Here is an 18,666-nt window from a genome sequence, read left to right as displayed (position 1 = left end):
CTAAATACTGAGCAAAGGGTCTGAAAACTTATATATATATATAAACTGACTGTTTGTCAGAACATTTACACACACATATATATACATATATATAAACGGACTGTTTGTCAGAACATTTACACACATATATATATGTAAATGTTCTGACAAACAATTCTAGAGAAAGCTCATTACAGTCTCTGGGCTGTTTTTTCTCTGGAAGTATTGCCAAACAAGGGCAGGATCTGATTAGCAGGAAACAGAATTTTTTTTGTTACCAGATAAAACATCAAAAAGAGAGAAAAGGAGGAAGCTGTTCTAAGCTCAAAGTACCCATAAATTCTACAACTATTGTTTTAGAGCAACACTGAGTGGGGAGCCCAACAGAGGTAACACATTTTATTGGCTGCTTTAACTGTATTATGTGTTTGCTATTTTTAATTGTACAGCTTGACGTGGGAAATGATAGCACTCATAACATCCACAGCTGCATGCACATGTTTTTAGTAGCTATTGCTCACAATAGAGATAATTAAAAATGTATTATTAATTAATTGGAATGATGAACTTTATAGGCATAACACAAGTAATTTAAAAAAAAGAGTTTGAATTTTTATTACAAAAATTGTTAAAAAGCACATATACATAGACTTACATATTGTCACAGAGAAATACCTGGGAGCAAATTGAATACACTATCTACATAATAAGTATATCTTTAAACAAAGTATTCGATCATTTGACTTGTTCAATCATAATAGGTTTCAAAGGAGACAGTGTACAAAATTGCTCGACTTTACAAAATTGACTGACAGAAACAAAGAAAAACTTTTTTTTCAAAATTTTCTGTCTTTTTTCTTTTTTTTATGTAAAAAATAAAAAACCCAGCAGTGATAAAATACCACCAAAAGACAGCTCTGTTTGTGTGAAGAAAATGATAAAAAATTCATTTGGGTACAGTGTTGCATGACTGCGCAACTGTCAGTGAAGGTGTGACAGCTCTGAAAGCTGAAAAATAGCCTGGGCAGAAAGGGGGTAAAAGTGCCCTGTATTGAGGTGGTTAAAGTGGTTCTAAAGGCTTAGGGTCCTTTCACACGGGTGGACCAATAAGGTCCACCTGTCTGTTTTTTTAGGTGGACCAGATTGGACCTTCCAGTCTCCTCTATGGAGACTGTCCATTGACATCTATCGACATTGGATATGATCCTGTCTGCTAAAAACAGACAGATGGGTATCCATTCCCCATCCATCTGGTGGATCAGATTAGATGGTAGTCGGGTATAAATAGACCTTTTACATTCTTTTACATCCGACTGCCCATAGAGGAAAGCAGGCTGTGTCCGCTCTGCATAAGCATAGTGAACACAGACCAGGCATCTGTCTAATTAATGTTGATCAGCGTACAGATTCCCAGCTGAGCAGGCAGATTCCAGTGGAGCCCACCCTATGTGTAAGAGGCCTTATGGATTTTTACGTTAATGCATTGTCTGCATTAAGGTAAACACCCTTCTGTGCTGCAGGATCCCCCCCCCCAGCCCTTGTACTTACCTGAGCCCAATCCAGCACTGTGCCCCCGAGTAGCTCTCTCTTCTCTCTCTCTCCCTCTCTCTCTCTCTCTCTCTCTCTCTCTCTCTCTCTCTCTTCTCTCTCTCTCTAGCTTCACAGAGCAGATTAATAGCAGCTGGAGCCATTAGCTCCTGCTGCTGTCAGTCAAATTCTGTGATGAGAGAGTCGGGTTTGAGGCCTATAGCCACAGGCAGTGTGGCTCGGGGTCGAGCCCACCAGTGTGCCACAATAGGAAAAGGCTTACTATGATGGTACACTAAGAAGAAGTGGAGCCAGGAGCACCTGCGGGAACCCCAAGAAAAGGAGGGTCCGCTCTGTGCAATAGAATTGAACGGGTAATTATAACACATTTTGTTATTTAAAAAAAAAAAAAGTTTTACAATTACGTTAACACTGAATGCACACCATAACAATGGTGTCACAGGGCATTGTAGATATTTTTAAGAGAGAGCACAGCAGAAGCTGTTTCCTTTCAGACTGTTTCTCTAATCAAATTTCTATATGGATCTGTAAACAGCAGGACAGTATTTATCTGAGGTGTATTTACAGGTTAAAATTGTGAAAGAATATCTATGTCCAAAACTTTGAGCTTGTTTAGTAACAATAAAAAATGCTGGGACCAATCCTATTTATTTTGTCATAAACGATCTTGAGGATGGAGTAAACAGTTCAATCTCTGTATTTGCGAATGATACTAAGTTAAGCAGGGCAATAACTTCTCCGCAGGATGTGGAAACCTTGCAGAAAGATCTGAAAAGATCTGAACAAATTAATGGGGTGGGCAACTACATGGCAAATGAGGTTTAATGTAGAAAAATGTAAAATAATGCATTTGGGTGGCAAAAATATGAATGCAATCTATAAACTGGGGGAGAGAACCTCTAGGGGAATCTAGGATGGAAAAGAACCTGGGGGTCCTAGTAGATGATAGGCTCAATAATGGCATGCAATGCCAAGCTGCTGCTAACAAAGCAAACAGAATATTGGCATGCATTAAAAAGGGGATTAATTCCAGAGATAAAACGATAATTCTCCCGCTCTACAAGACTAGATAATATACAAATACTAGTTTTCTGACACCTCCATGGCCAAGGCTGGTGTGCGCTGAGGGGAAACAGTGCTCATATACCAATCCCAGAGCATCACAATGTTTGCAGTTTTGTCAGAACTTTATTGGAAAATGTTACAACTCAGTTAATTTAGTTTCATTCACACAGTGGCATTGCGATGCGATAGTTTGTGTTGCAACCCGATGTGCTGCATGCACCATTGCAACTCATCTGATGTGAACCAGCCTTAAAAGTATTTTGGTTCAATATTGCATAATCATCAATTGCTCAGCTTCTATTTATACATAAAAGTTATCATAGATAATAATCATAAATAACAACCACCATTAATAAAGATAACAAATGGTTTATCTTCAGTTAACAAGAGTTGATTCATGCAGTGAAACAGGAGTGGCTTAGCTTGATGTCTTACCCAGATTTGACAATCAGCTTCAATGGGCGATGTATAGAGGCAGGTCTACAACATTATATTCAAAAGTATACATGCAAAGAATTAACAATGATATATAAATCCCTTAGACTCAGAAACACACACTAAATGTGCCAATAGCGAAAGAACCATGTGTTTAAATCATGTGAAGTAAACCAGATGCCAAATAACTCTCAGGTGGGAGTCCATAGGGGGGAGTAAGGATTAATGGAGCACCTGTAGGTAATGCTATTCAGATTATTTACATAACATTGAGAAAGTTAGCCATATATTCAGAAGACTGTATGAGTACTTATCATTAAAAAAAAAAAAAGATTGTTTGTCTTGGATAGACTGTGTCCGAATGGAGATTCACTCTTTTAAATTGTCCTGGTGACATTTATGTTTGGGACAGTCTGGGAGTGATAGGAAATCCCATATTTTCAGAGTGTCTTCCTGTCTCAAGACAGGAAATAAAGGGAAATCTTTGCAAAGGGTCTGCAGGCAGCAGAACAAAAACAAGATAGGGTTCTAAGAATTCCCTGATCTATTCAAACTTAAAGAAGGGCTTTGGTTTGGGACACGCTCTAGGGGATAAAGGTAAATTATATAGTAAATAATGTGCAAATAGTATAAGAAACAAGTGCAAACTAATTGCAAAAATATTTTATAGTTATAAAAATGAATATAATTAGTAAACAATATACAGTGTGTGTATATATATATATATATATATATATATATATATATATATATATATATATATATATATATATATATATTTACAGTGGGGACGGAAAGTATTCAGACCCCCTTAAATTTTTCACTCTTTGTCATATTGCAGCCATTTGCTAAAATCATTTAAGTTCATTTTTTTCCTCATTAATGTACACACAGCACCCCATATTGACAGAAAAACACAGAATTGTTGACATTTTTGCAGATTTATTAAAAAAGAAAAACTGAAATATCACATGGTCCTAAGTATTCAGACCCTTTGCTCAGTATTTAGTAGAAGCACCCTTTTGATCTAATACAGCCATGAGTCTTTTTGGGAAAGACCCAGTCTGAGGTCCTGAGTAGGGATGAGCCGAACACCACCCTGTTCGGTTCGCACCAGAACATGCGAACAAGCAAAAAATTTGTTCGAACACGCGAACACCATTAAAGTCTATGGGACTCGAACATGAATAGTCAAAAGTGCTAATTTTAAAGGCTTATATGCAAGTTATTGTCATAAAAAGTGTTTGGGGACCTGGGTCCTGCCCCAGGGGACATGGATCAATGCAAAAAAAAGTTTTAAAAACGGCTGAAATAAGGATAAGGGTCTGCTATGGATTTTTGGGGGGACCCCACGCCATTTTTTTAAAATTTTGCCACGGGATTCCCCTTAAAATCCATACCAGACCTGAAGGGTCTGGTATAGATTTTGAGGGGGACCCCCAAGCTATTTTTTTTTTAAATTTTGGCTGGGGTTCCCCTTAATATCCATACCAGACCTGAAGGGCCTGGTATGGAATTAAGGGGGACCCCCCCACGTCATTTTTTTTTACATTTTGGTTCGGGGTTCCCCTGTGGGGAATTCCCATGCCGTTTTTATCAATTAACTTTTATGTGTATTGTCGGACCGACAATTCATTAATACCCGCGAGTAGTTTTAAATAACTTTTTTTTCCTTTGAAATGTCATTTTACTGTCAGACTGTTCTAAACATGGGAAACATGCGCCCCTTTACAGGCATACTATAGACACCCCCCAGGTACGAATTTTTTTTTTTTAATTTCTTTTTATTGAACATTTCTTTAAACAGTATAAAACAGGGCCATTGGGGCATACCCCGGCCAACTGGTGCACATATTCATGTGCATAACATAGTACTACTAACAGATTCTCTAAAATCAACTTAACTAAACACAACACAGTCGCTGCTCAGGTAACACATGGTAGGATGTTGATATGAGATATTTTTCCTTGTGAAGTTGTCTCCCGGTTTCAGATATTGACTTTGGACTCTATAGGGACATTTGAGAATAGATGTAGAATAAATGTAGTTGTATTGATTTTTAGGCTAGCATCTCCGACTATCCATCTGGGGTCTAAGTCTCAGCGCTCAGAAAAGCTGGACAGAAGTAGAGGAGATCTATCTGGGTTGATCCCCTGAGGGCTGGTCATCTGTTGTGGAATCTGAGTCTATCTACAAATGCCAGACCTTGTCATATTTTTTGGGGCATCCTCGGGACAGATATGTTGCTTTATAGAGGGGTATCATTGCATTGACTAGTTGCTTCCATGAGGACAGTGTGGGGGGATTGGTTGACTTCCACTTTAGTACTATGGCTTTTCTCGCATAGAAAAGAAGTATACCTATTAGGGTGCTTGTTGCTTTGGCAAATGCCAGTTGTTCCACTAGGCCACGGAGGCAGACACTAATTGTCAGGGGAATAGGAATAGTGGTCAAACTATGAATGAATTGAGTTACCTCCCGCCAATAGTCCTGAATTTGTGGGCAATCCCAGAATATATGCGTGAAATCTGCAGGAGTACTAGAGCATCTCCAGCAGCTGGCCGACCTGGCTGGGTATATGCGGTGGAGGCGCTGGGACGTATAGTAGATCCTGTGTAGGATTTTGAATTGGATCAGTTTATCCCTAGTAGCAATCAGTGGCTGGAGTGGATAGTCCCACATGTCTTCCCAGTCCTCACCGTCCAGTTCCTGCACCTCCGCCCGCCACAGACCACACAGGCCATCCAGTCCGACCTGGATGGATGGTAGAAGTGCTCGGTAAATTTGGGATAATGGTTTTAAGATGTCATCATCATATTCCAGCCGAAACTGAACTGATTTGAATTGTGAGTCAAAGGCATGGCGGAGCTGCAGGAACCTGAAAAAGAAAGAGTTCGGAAGTTGGAATTTATTTTTCAGCCTATCAAATGTAAATAACCCTGACCCATCACAGATATCCCTCAAGTACTTGATGCCCTTACTAGCCCACAAACCCGGGTCCTGCAGAGAGTGGAATTCTTTCAATCTTGGGTTACACCAAAGCGGTGTATTAGGAGACCATTTGGCCTTTACCAAATTAGGTTTAATCACTACCGTGTGCCAAGCCTGAATAATTGCTTTCATTGCCAGTGTTAAAGGTACTGGAGAACCCCCCGACCCCTTATAAAGGGCGTTGCGAAGGACCTCAAAGGATCCCAGATGGGCTGCCTCTAGGACAACTGACGCTTTGGTGTCATCCGAGACCAACCAGTTGTGTACATGAGTGAGCATTGCCGCTAAATAGTATGTGTGATAGTCTGGACAGGCGAGTCCTCCCTGTGTCCAGGGCCTACGCAAGATTTTCCTACTGAATCTAGCCGGGCGTGATTGCCATAAAAAGGAGGCCACTGTAGAATCCAATTGCTGGAAAAGAGTCTTAGGTATCCAGACCGGGGAGTGTCGTAAAATATACAGCAAGACTGTGAGTAATTTCATTTTAATTAGGTTAATTTTCCCTATAAGTGATAATGGGAGGTTCGACCAGGCCTTCAGTTTCAGTTTGCACCACTGCAGCACTGGGGATAAGTTAAGATTGCTAAAGTCCTGGGTATTGGAAGAGGTATTGATTCCTAGATATTTTATGGTACTTGACCATTGTAGAGGTGAAGCAGGATCACTCAGCTTTTTTGCCCCGGGATCTATGGCTAGAATAAGTGATTTGCTCCAGTTGGTTCGGAGGCCAGAGAGAGTCGCAAAGTGGTCCAGAAGCTGGAACGCCCCAGAAAGCGAGGGACCAGGGTCCCGGAGGAAAAGGATTAAATCATCCGCGTACAATGCTAGTTTCTCGACCACCAAACCAACCTGGATTCCAGACACCTCGCTCGATCTCCGCAAGGCCTCAGCCAGAGGCTCCATCGCCAGGGCAAACAGCGCAGGGGAAAGAGGACACCCCTGTCTTGTCCCAGGTACGAAATTTAAAGGAATACTACACTTTTATTGTTTCACTTTAAGCATTATGAAAATCACTGCTCCCGAAAAAAACGGCCGTTTTTAAAACTTTTTTTTGCATTGATCCATGTCCCCTGGGGCAGGACCCAGGTCCCCAAACACTTTTTATGACAATACCATGCCTTTTAAGCCTTTAAAATTAGCACTTTTGATTTCTCCCATAGACTTTTAAAGGGTGTTCCGCTGCTTTCAAATTTGCCGCGAACACCCAAAATTGTTCGAAGCTCATCCCTAGTCCTGAGCACTCTGGAGAAGGTTTTCGTCCAGGATATACCTGTACTTGGCTGAATTCATCTTTCCCTCGATTGCAACCAGTTGTCCTGTCCCTGCAGCTGAAAAACACCCCCACAGCATGATGCTGCCACCACCATGCTTTACCGTTGGGACTGTATTAAACAGGTGATGAGCAGTGCCTGTTTTTTCCACACATACCGCTTAGAATTAAGGCCAAAAAGTTCTATCTTGGTCTCATCAGACCAGAGAATCTTATTTCTCACCATCTTGGAGTCCTTCAGGTGTTTTTTAGCAAACTCCATGCGGGCTTTCATGTGTCTTGCACTGAGGAGAGGCTTCCGTCGGGCCACTCTGCCATAAAGCCCCAACTGGTGGAGGGCTGAAGTGTTGGTTGGCTTTCTACAACTTTCTCCCATCTCCTGACTGCATCTCTGGAGCACAATCACAGTGAACTTTGGGTTCTTCTTTACCTCTCTCACCAAGGCTCTTCTCCCCCCATAGCTCAGTTTGGCCGGACGGCCAGCTCTAGGAAGGGTTCTGGTCTTCCCAAATGTCTTCCATTTAAGGATTATGGAGGACACTGTGCTCTTAGGAACCTTAAGTGCAGCAGAAATTTTTTTGTAACCTTGGCCAGATCTGTGCCTTGCCACAATTCTGTCTCTGAGCTCTTCAGGCAGTTCCTTTGACCTCACGATTCTCATTTGCTCTGACATGCACTGTGAGCTGTAAGGTCTTATATAGACAGGTGTGTGGCTTTCCTAATCAAGTCCAGTCAGTATAATCAAACACAGCTGGACTCAAATTAAGGTGTAGAACCATCTCAAGGATGATCAGAAGAAATGGACAGCACCTGAGTTGAATATATGAGTGTCACAGCTAAGGGTCTGAATACTTAGGACCATGTGATATTTCAGTTTTTCTTTTTTAGTAAATCTGCAAAAATGTCAACAATTCTGTGTTTTTCTGTCAATATGGGGTGCTGTGTATACACTAATGAGGAAAAAATAAACTTAAAAGATTTTAGCAAATGGCTGCAATATAACAAAGAGTGAAAAATTTAAGTGGATTTGAATACTTTCTGTCCCCACTGTATATATATTGCAGGAAATAAAAACAGGGTCTGTAGAATGCATAAAGTTTATTTAACTGACCTTTAGAAAAAAGGGTACTGTTATTTCAATCCCTGGTTTTTGATTTGTGCTACATACAGTATTAAGCCTGGAAGGCAGGGCTCTGGGTACGTGCACCAACCACCATAGTTGCAAGTACTGTCTAACCCTCTTTTGAACATTTACAGTATATTAAATGTAGCTTATTTGCATGAATATTTGTGCATGTTCTTCAAGGTACTTTATAGAAACCAAGCTGTACATTATGCATATTAAACCGTATTAAACCATTAGGAATATGCATTCTAGGCAAGCTACATACTTTAGAATAGTATTTTAGCTTTTAGCACACCAGCACTGAAGGGTGGTTTCAGCGTCAGAGGTTGTAAAGCAGCCCCCATTAGTGTTCTCCCTACAAACTGTTGTGTTTGAACATTTGGAATGTATCTGACGTTAGCTTTTTTTTGTGTATTGACAGCCAGCCCCAAAAAGGTGCATTTCTGCCATAAAGCAAAACACGTTAACACACTCCCTAAAAACCTAGCCTTAAAGGAAAAGTCCAGCCAAAGCTCGTTTGGCTGGACTTCTCCTATGGATCACAGGAGTGCAGTTTGTTTTGCACTCCTGTGACCCGTTTATAGCAGAGAGCGGGCTGAAGTCCGCTCTCTGTTGACGTCACCTATTTCAGTCCAGGCACCACGTCATCACGACCACGGAGTCTGGATCCGCCAGGTGCCTGGACTGACACCCGGCTCAGCCTCTCAGTGAGCCGCTGAGAGCCTGAGACGGCCGCTCCCCCCCTCCACAGCTCAGCACTCCAGTGAGCAAGGAGGGGGCAGAGCAGAGAGCTGTGATTGACAGTCTGCAGCTCTCTGCTCATGGAGCTCTGAAAACGGCGGTGTTCGATCGCTCGGTGCTCAGTGTATAGGCCCCGGGGGACAGATGCAGCATTAGACCAATGCTGCATCCACCTAGGTAAGTACGATTCTCAAAAAAAATAAAAAATCCTTTACTTCTCTTTTAACACTTAACTTTAAAATATAAATCGCCAACCCTAACCATTACTTCTAAAATGTCATCTTTACTTTACTCATACTGATAACGTATTGGACTTGTGCCAAAAACTGCTACACTGAAACTCTCTAAAAATGGTTTCATCATTTAGAGGTTTCTTTTTGATATGATCTTATGAAAGCCTTTTTATAGTTAACATTTTGAAACCTTTTCATAAATAACAATGTCACAACATGATTCTAAAATGATTCATGCTCTCAGATGACCACATATTCTTCAGAAAACAAAACATTAACAGTAAGTGCCGGTTCACACAGGGGCAGCCTGGCTTGCAGCGCGATTTTGCAAGGCGATTTGCACACGGCTTCAGCGGCAGCTTGCAAAATGACTTCTGTATAGAAGTCAATGCAAGTCACCCTGAAGTCGTCCCAAAGTAGTACAGGAACTTTTTTCTAAGTCAGAGCAACTTGAGTCGTTCCTATTAGAATGGTTCCATAGTACAGAACGGATCGCGACTTGTCAGGCAGCTAAGTCGCCTGACAAGTCACCCCTGTGTGAACCAGCACTAATTGTGGAAGTTAAAGAGACATGCAGAGGAAACTGATGGGGTTTTTACAAAGGGCAAACCCTGAGCCTCTTGTACCCACTTTACTTGCACTTGTTTACTGTTCCTTGCTTCTGGGAAAAGCTGGCAATTTCAGGTATGGGGGAAGCATGTGACTTGCTCTCCTGAGACATGCCTAGGCCTAGCAGCCAATCACTTTTTTCTGCCTATGGCTATGTCTAAGCCTTCTTTAAGCTGAAATGTGTTAGTGGTGCTACATAAATGGATTTTTACCTTAGTTGCAATTAAAGTTATTTTTACCACAAGTTTTTGGTCGAGTTCTGGCTCCAAAATATATACATGATTATCCCACCTTTCCCGTCTTAGGGTGGCTACATTCACTCCTCCACTGTATCTATTGAATAGCAACATAGTCAACCTTACTGTAGAAGCATTGTCAATTTATAGAGAGCGTAGCATTGGAATGACAACATGCTACAAAATGATTCCTCCTGCCTACAGTAGTTTGACAACATTATCTTAGCCGAGCAAAGCTATTTGACTAGAGCTAAAGAACTGCATTTTAAAGCACAAATCCATGATATGATCATTACTGCATACTTACATTGATTCAGCATGGACAAAGTATGCAAAAAAAAGTGCAAAAAAAACCCAAGAACACTATGGATATGGACTCTACCGATCACCATACTCATCCAAATATAACGGAGAAAATAACTAGTTGCTACTACTATGTAGAACATACTATCTGTTCGCCTCTTAAATATACAACAGCTCCCAATTGTTGAAATATAATCAAAATCTTTATATCATATAGTTCAAAAATTACTCCATAACAACATATAAACATACATAGTTAAAAACAACCTGTTGCCCTGCTCCACCCATTTGACTTTTAGTATTAGAGTGTAAATGCATGCATACATTCTTAAATAAAAAAAAAAAAAAAAAATATATATATATATATATATATATATATATATACACAGTAGCAAAATTTTAAGGTGGCCACCAGAGAAAAAAATTCAACGTGATGGGAATGAAAAGAAAAACTTTCCAGAGGATTTGTAATATTGGTGATGAAAGCCCACTGTAGCTGTTTCGAGCAGACTCTCAGATGAAAGCTGTGAGCAATTTAGCAAATCATGGTGCTGAGAGTTATGTGGGGAGGTAAAGCATTCTATGGTGGCAGTAAACACTCAGAGTCCAGATGCAGTAACAGAACTGTATTTTAAATGTAGTTCAAACCAGTACAACTACCCAGTGGGAAGTCAACCCAACTGGGAACACTCACAGATTGTTGGAGTGAACAGTGTAGCAGCAGCTCTTGAATGTACTGACAGCCTCTGTCTCGAGGGATGGCAAGGCAGTGCCCAAATGGGGAGGTTTCCTGGAAGGTAAGAGTGACCTTGGTCCTTCCCTACTCATCTGGAACCTCTCCCTACCACTAATATTGTCCCTGACAGTGGGTGACCTGACCCTACACTACCAACACATGAAATGCGCACCAAGCCTGAGTGCCAGGGTTTTAAAAAGACTCTGCCTGACCCAAGATGGACACCATAGTCACATGAGGTGGCAGCATCAAACAGCTTCCCCAGTGTCCCAGGAAACCCTATGGTTTCTATAGGAACAATTTTCCTCTTGACTCCCTCTCCCTCTGCAATGCCACTGTGGTTGAGCCCCACCTGCAGTGAAGAAAATAGACTGCTCCTTCCTACACGTATGCATATTTTATACCTGTGAGCCAGTTAGGGAAGCTGACATTCACTGTAGTAGATAGAGCTACTACAGTCTGGAGCCACCTGAAACTGCATGCAGGCATGCTATGTTAGTAAATGGGGCACATCCAAGTTTGTCAGTCAGACTGTCTGCATTCAGTGCTGTGCTCCCGTCCCTGGATACCTGTTGTACAGGATGCCAGGGATGGGTCTTGGATGGGAGACGTGTCCCCACTATGTGGTTTGTGGTCCCTTGGGGGATGAAAGAAAAGTATGGTTGGCGTACTGAGGGATTCTTAATTATGCGGGGTTCTGGGGTGATCCAGCAAAAGGGGAAAACTACCTTACAGAATCTCCAGGATTGTCAAGTCCTTAAAGGGGACCAGGAATTCCGAGGCTTAAAGAGATTTTTCTATGGGAAAGAGCCTCCAGCCCTGATTACGGTCTTTGGTCTTGAAAGGGTTAACTCACCTGTGGGAGACTACTGAAAGCACCAGGAAACAGGTATCTGTGACAGCAGGTGTCTGTGAGGTATTGAGTGGAAGAGGACACAGTTGCTAAATACTAAGACACTACCTAGACTCCTGTGGTCCTTTCCTGGACCCCAAAGTAGGGGGGGACTTTAAACCCTGGTGTGTGACTAGTATCCTGGTGGTGAGCCATTGTGCTGTTTGCTGTATATGGACTGTTCTTTTTTGATTTGCTGAAGAAAGCTGTTTTTGTTTTCCTGTTTTTTGTAAGAAAAATAGAGACTGTTTACTTTTACAAGTGGCTGGCTAATGTTCCAAACCCCGAAGACTGCACTGTCAAACATGGATGTATGTCTTTGTCCATACAGCGGCTGCATTTCCATACACTAGCATAGGCTGCCTTCATGCAGCTTTAGGCAGATGTGTAAACAAATGCCTCATTCACAATACGTGGGCCTTTGCACCCTTGTAAATTAGGCCTAAATGTAATTAGTAATAAAAAAGTAATAAAAACAAGTGATGTTTGAGAAGTAAAGCAGAAATATCAGGGCTTATTCATATGTGTCCATTTTCATGCAGCAAAACTCATGCATTTTGCTGCATGAAATTACAATATAAGTAGACATTTTATTTTGCACCACATGGCTGATTCACATATGCACTGCAGCTTAGTGTAAAATGTAAGGTAAAGGGAAATAGGAATTATATGGGCCATACCGATATGTGTGCGTACAAAAAAGTGTGAATTCAGCCTTTGAGGGGTGAGATTCAGATTAATATGGATGTCCACTGGTGATCATTTCTCTTTAACTACTTCCGGACCCCCCACCGCACATATACTGCGGCAGGGCTGCCCGGTTGTGCAAAACAATGTACCTGTACATTGTTCACGCTTCCTGGTCTGGGGCGCGCACCCCTGACAACCCACTCCCGCTGTGATTGGACACAGCGGGGGCCAATCAGCCAAAAATATGTAGCAGAATACAAATTGGCCTAAATTAATGAAGAAATTTGATTCTTTTAAATATTTTTATTGGATATGTTTTATAGCAGAAAGTAAAAAATATTATTTATTTTTCAAAGTGGTTGCTCTTTTTTTGTTTATAGCGCAAAAAATAAAAACTACAGAGGTGATCAAATACCACCAAAAGAAAGCTTTATTTGTGGGAAAAAAAAGGACATCAATTTTGTTTGGGTACGGCATTGCATGACCACGCAATTGTCAGTTAAATTAACGCAGTGCCATATCACAAAAAATGGCCTGGTCATTAAGGGGATAAATGCTTCCATGGCTGAAGTGGTTAAAGGTAGAATTGATTTTTAATACCTTGAGAGCAGGGTTGGAAAAAAAAAATCAGATTTTTTAAAATTTAAATCAAATTTTTGGGATTTTTATCACATTTATTTTATTAAAATACTTTTGGAGTAGAAATCTATCTAAATCTAGTTTTCTATTTATGATACATTAATAATTTTGTTTATTCAGCATGAAATGGAGCTTAGTTATGTAGCACGAGGCTGTATATTCTGCAATATTTACATTTTTGCTAAACTTATTTGATGAATCCAAGCTCTGCAAGCTGAGATAACATGCACTGGCAATGCTATTGCTTTAATTAAATCAAATAATTTGAGTAGTTATCCAACTATGTGTGATTAATCTAATAACCTAAAATTGGTTCTGATATTGCTGTTTTACTAACCTGACAGCTTATTATTAGAAAAAGGAAACCTTCATTTTGTTTGCAAATATTAAAGATTCTAACTACCAGCAAGAATGAGTCCTTGCATTTAAAGAGCACCTGTCATTTCAGATCCATCATGGCGGCGCCTGTTAGCGGGCATCCACTCATCTGCTGCCGCCACGTCCCTCAACTTGTTGTGTCAGTGCCGCATCACCAGCCTTCCCAATAAAGTGAACAGTGATTCGGAGGAGGAGCGGCTGCGGGACAGAGATGACAGCTGCTTTTTAAAAATTATGATTTAAATCGAGTTGACTTAGTGATTGTAAAGGCTTGTTTTTTTTTTTGTTTTTTTTTTAATAACAAACATGTCACACTTAGAGCCCATTCACACAGGGGCAACACAACTTCCAGCGCGACTTTGGGAAGCAACTTGGACACGACTTGAGTATGAATCACAGCGCAACTTGGGGCAACTTACAACACAACTTGAAGTCGCCTCCAGGACAGGGAACTTTACAAGTGGCCAATCAGAGCTTATCCGCTGTGTGTGAGAAGGAGGGGGCTGGCTGTTTAGTGGAGGAAATTACTTTCTGTTTCCTTTCTGCTTCCTGTAAAGTTGCCTCGGTATGAACGGTGAACAGACTTGGAGGCAACTTTCATTGAAATCAATGGGTACAAGTCGCCTTCTAGTCGGATTGAAGTAGTACAGGAACCTTTTCTGAAGTCGGAGCGACTGCAGTAGTGTGGATTAAGATGGATCCATTCACTTACATTGATTTTTTCATGTAGCGTGACTTGAGGCGACTAAGGTCAACATGGGGCCCCCCCACCCCAAAGCACCTTGTCCCCATGTTGATGAGAACAAGGGCCTCTTCCCGACAACCCTGGCCGTTGGTTGTCGGGGTCTGCTGGGGGGGGGCTTATCGGAATCCGGGAGCCCCCTTTAATAAGGGGGCCCCCAGATCCCGGCCCCCCACCCTATGTAAATGAGTATGGGGTACATCGTACCCCTACCCATTCACCTAGGAAACAAGTGTCAATAAAAAAAGCACACTAGACAGGTTTTTGAAGTAATTTATTAAGCAGCTCCGGGGGTCTTCTTCCGACTTCAGGGGTCTTCTTCCGACTTCTCCGTTCTCTCTGGCCTCTTCTCCCGGTGTACGGTTCTTCTCCCGCTCTCCGGCCTCTTCTCCCGGTGTCTGGTGACCCCACCCCCTTATGACATCACGGGCCGTGGCATGATGGGTGGTGACGTCATAAGGGGACGGGGTCACCGGGTGACATCAGCCAGTGACCACGCCCCATGCCTATATAAGTCACCGCGCACCTTGCACACATCATTACAGCGGGAGAGAGCGTCGTGTCAACATCGGAAGAAGAGAAGAGGAAACGAGAGGACGGAGAAGACCGGGCCACCGCTAGCAAAAGAGCCGCCAAAGAGCAGAAGATAGCGGAGAAGCCCGGCAGAAGAACCGGACACCGGGAGAAGAGGTCGGAGAGAGCAGAGAAGTCAGAAGAAGACCCCCAAAGTCGGAAGAAGACCCCCGGAGCTGCCTAATAAATTACTTTAAAAACCAGTGTAGTGTGTTTTTTTTTTTGACACTTTTTTCCTAGGTGAATTTTTTTTTTTTTTTGATGTAGCTTACAATATACTGGAGATATTTCTGAAATGTAGTATTCATGTGGCTGCAGTAGCTACTGTGGTTTTCCTGTTAATTTATGACTTATGATTAGACTAATATCTATATACAATGGATGATGACTGGAACTCCAATATGCTGTAGATTACATTTTTTTTAATGAGAAATTCAATAAATCTAAAGTTCACCTTCTAGTGCTGTCACAACAAATACATTCTAGATATTTGATTTATATTTGAGGTTTAGGAAGACTATAATTTGATTGTGGTTAAAAAAAAAAAAAAAAAAGGCAAACAGGCTCTTTATTGCAGAAGAAACATGCAATGTGTTTTCTGCAATACAATAAACTTACAGTACCTGCCTGTTTTCAATCCTCCTTTTAGATGGATCTGAATGGATGTGAATGGATGTTGTTTATTTACATCAGGTCCCTTCACGTCTGTGAAACATATTTTTTGTTTATACTTTTTTCACCTATATTTCAACTATAATTAGCTTCTTCAGCAATTAAGAAAAAACAAAATGAATGCAAAATGTAATCTGATGTAAACTGAACTGAACGAGAGACAGATGTGCAAACTGATGTACATGGATCTAAACTGCATCAGTATTCATTATTTTTTTCTTAGCCAAAAATGTGACTGAACCAATGATGCCATTTGAAAGAATCCTAAAGACCCTAAAATCCTAAAAGATGAAGTTGCATCAAGTAAATAGATACCAAAAAAAGCTTCAAAGCCTTTGCAGGTTATCAGTTTAGTAAACAGTGAATGATGGCCTTAGGCCGCATACACACGGTCGGACTTTTCAGCTACAAAAGTCCGACAGCCCGTCCGACAGACTTTCGACAGACTTTCGACGGACTTTTGGCGGACTTTCAACAGACTTTCTAACGACCGGACTTGCCTACACACGATCACAAAAAAGTCAGATGGATTCGTACGCGATGACGTACACCGGACTAAAATGAGGAAGTTGATAGCCAGTAGCCAATAGCTGCCCTAGCGTGGGTTTTTGTCTGTCGGACTAACATACAGACGAGCGGATTTCTGGGTCCGTCAGATTTGTGGCTGGAAAAGTCCGCTGAAAGTCCGGGGAAGCCCACACACGATCGGATTGTCCGCCGGACTTGGTCCGTCGGCGTCCGTCTGACTTTTGTAGCCGAAAAGTCCGACCGTGTGTACGCGGCATTAGGTGTATTGCTTGCACTCTGACATTCATGGCAATGCCCAACATTTGTTGTGCAGTTGGCAGTTTTATACGAAGGTGTCCTGATCAGTGGCGGCTGCTCCATTAGGGGAGCAGGGGTGCCGCCCGCCTAATTCATGCGCCTGGCCCCTAATCTACATGCAGGGTGCTGGATGCATGGATTTCACTGGGTTTTTTTTTTCTTTTAAGCACATGATTAGAGCCAGAGGCTCTAATTGGCTTCAAAAAAGGTTGGGCTCGAGGCGCAGAGCACTGCTCCCTGAGCCCACCCAGTTGTGTGACAATAGCAAATTATTATTTTAAGTTCTTTTGTTTGCCACCTCACCAAAAAATGGAGCACCAGCTGACACTGGCACGATATATTATTATTCAGGATTTATATAGCGCCAACAGTTTAGGCAGCGCTTTACAATATAAAAGGGAGACAGTGCAGTTACAATAAAATAAAATAAAATAGGGTTAAGAGGGCCTTACTCATAAGAGCTTACAATCTAATATTGTGGGGAAAGTGGTACAAAAGGCTGTAAGATAGGTAGGCGTGGTAGGCTTCTCTGAAGAGATGTGTTTTCAGGGATCACCTAAAGGCAGCCAGAGAAGAAGATAGCGGGACAGATTGAGGTAGAGAGTCCCACAAGATGGGAGAGGCTCTGGAGAAGACCTGGAGACGAGTATGAGAGACAAGGGAGCTTGAGAGCAGGAGGTTTTGAGAGGAACGGAGAGGACAGTTTGGGTGATATTTGGAGACAAGATTAGTAATGTAGCTGGGGACAGAGTTGTGAATGGCTATGTATGTTGTTAGTATTTTTAATTTAATTTAATGGGCGATTGAAATCCAGTGTAGGGATTGGTGGAGAGGGACGACATACACTGAGCGGCACATCTGTTTACATTCATATATGCCTGTATGTGGGTTAAAGGGGGCTTTAAAAAAATGTTTTATTATTCTTTTGATTTGTGTGTTATTTATTATTTGCTACTTTGATTTTTAAACTTTTTTACACTCAACTCTTTTACAATCAACATAGTAGACATGAAGGTTGCTCTTTAAGGAGACATCAAGGGACTATTAGACCCCTAAAGTCACATATGGACCCCACTGAAGCTGTTCAAGTACAGATCCTGCTTGATCAGCTGCTTCCCTGGCCTGTGCTGCCAAGGAATTACAGCTTAGAACCCTAACCAAATGAACATTTTTACATTCAATATTCTGACCCTGACTCTCAGTTGTGCTTCTGTATTGTCAACCTGTCGACCAGCTCCTAGTGGAGATTACAAGAAGCCACGCTGACAGATATTGCAATGCCATTGTCCACTGTTATAAACATTAAAGGTCTGATTTAGAGTAATGTGCATGTAGCCAGGAAGTGGCTAAAATGTCTAAAGGAGATTAGCAGCAGCAAGAAAAAATGCAAACAAATCATGAAAACAGAATTGTTTCTTATGCACAGTGCTTTAAAGGGGAAGTCTACCCTAACACTAAAATCTCTACATCTACAGACATCCACAATCTAAGATTAAGCTATCTAACCCGGTAAAGGAAAAATCAGTATACATACCTTTTTTGAAGCCGATCCGGTCTCCAGCGGAGGAAGCTCTGCAGAGGACACAGCTGACAATGGCTGTGAAATGAATGGGAAGGGATGTCACCCATAGACTTACTATGGGTGACATACTTTCACAGAGAAGCCGCTGCTGACAGCTCAGTGTGGGATCAGGGCAGCTTCAAAAAAGGTATGTATACTGATTTCTTCTTTACAGGGCTATATAGGTTAGTCCTATATTGTGGATGTCTGTAGATGTAGAGATTTTAGTGTTAGGGTGGACTTATCCTTTAACTATGAGAGAATAGGACACGGTTTACTGGAACCCTTTATTTGAACTAATACTGTAACCTGTTTATGTGGGATTTCTGTACCACTTCACTATTTGATTATCATGTTCTTTTGTAAAATTTGCATGCCAACTTGTTCCCCATTTTAAAAATGAATAAAACATATTCAAACA

The 18,666-nt window shown here is 41.5% G+C and overlaps 1 protein-coding gene across 2 annotated transcripts in view; it reads left to right on the top strand.

Moving 5' to 3' along the window:
• The first annotated feature begins 249 nt into the window (after positions 1 to 249).
• The window catches only part of LOC141133259 (cytokine receptor common subunit beta-like), a 159,451-nt gene continuing 141,034 nt past the window's right edge, over positions 250 to 18,666 (top strand). For both annotated transcript variants that reach the window (XM_073622526.1, XM_073622524.1), the window contains exon 1: positions 250 to 368. The gene's annotated coding sequence lies outside the window, so the exon portion shown is untranslated. The remainder of the gene's footprint in view (positions 369 to 18,666) is intronic.

The sequence above is a fragment of the Aquarana catesbeiana genome, linkage group LG03 (assembly GCF_042186555.1).
Source record: "Aquarana catesbeiana isolate 2022-GZ linkage group LG03, ASM4218655v1, whole genome shotgun sequence".
In the NCBI taxonomy this organism is placed as follows: Eukaryota; Metazoa; Chordata; class Amphibia; order Anura; family Ranidae; genus Aquarana; species Aquarana catesbeiana.
Note: the sequence above shows the minus strand (reverse complement) of the source record. Positions and strands in the feature narration are given on the sequence as shown.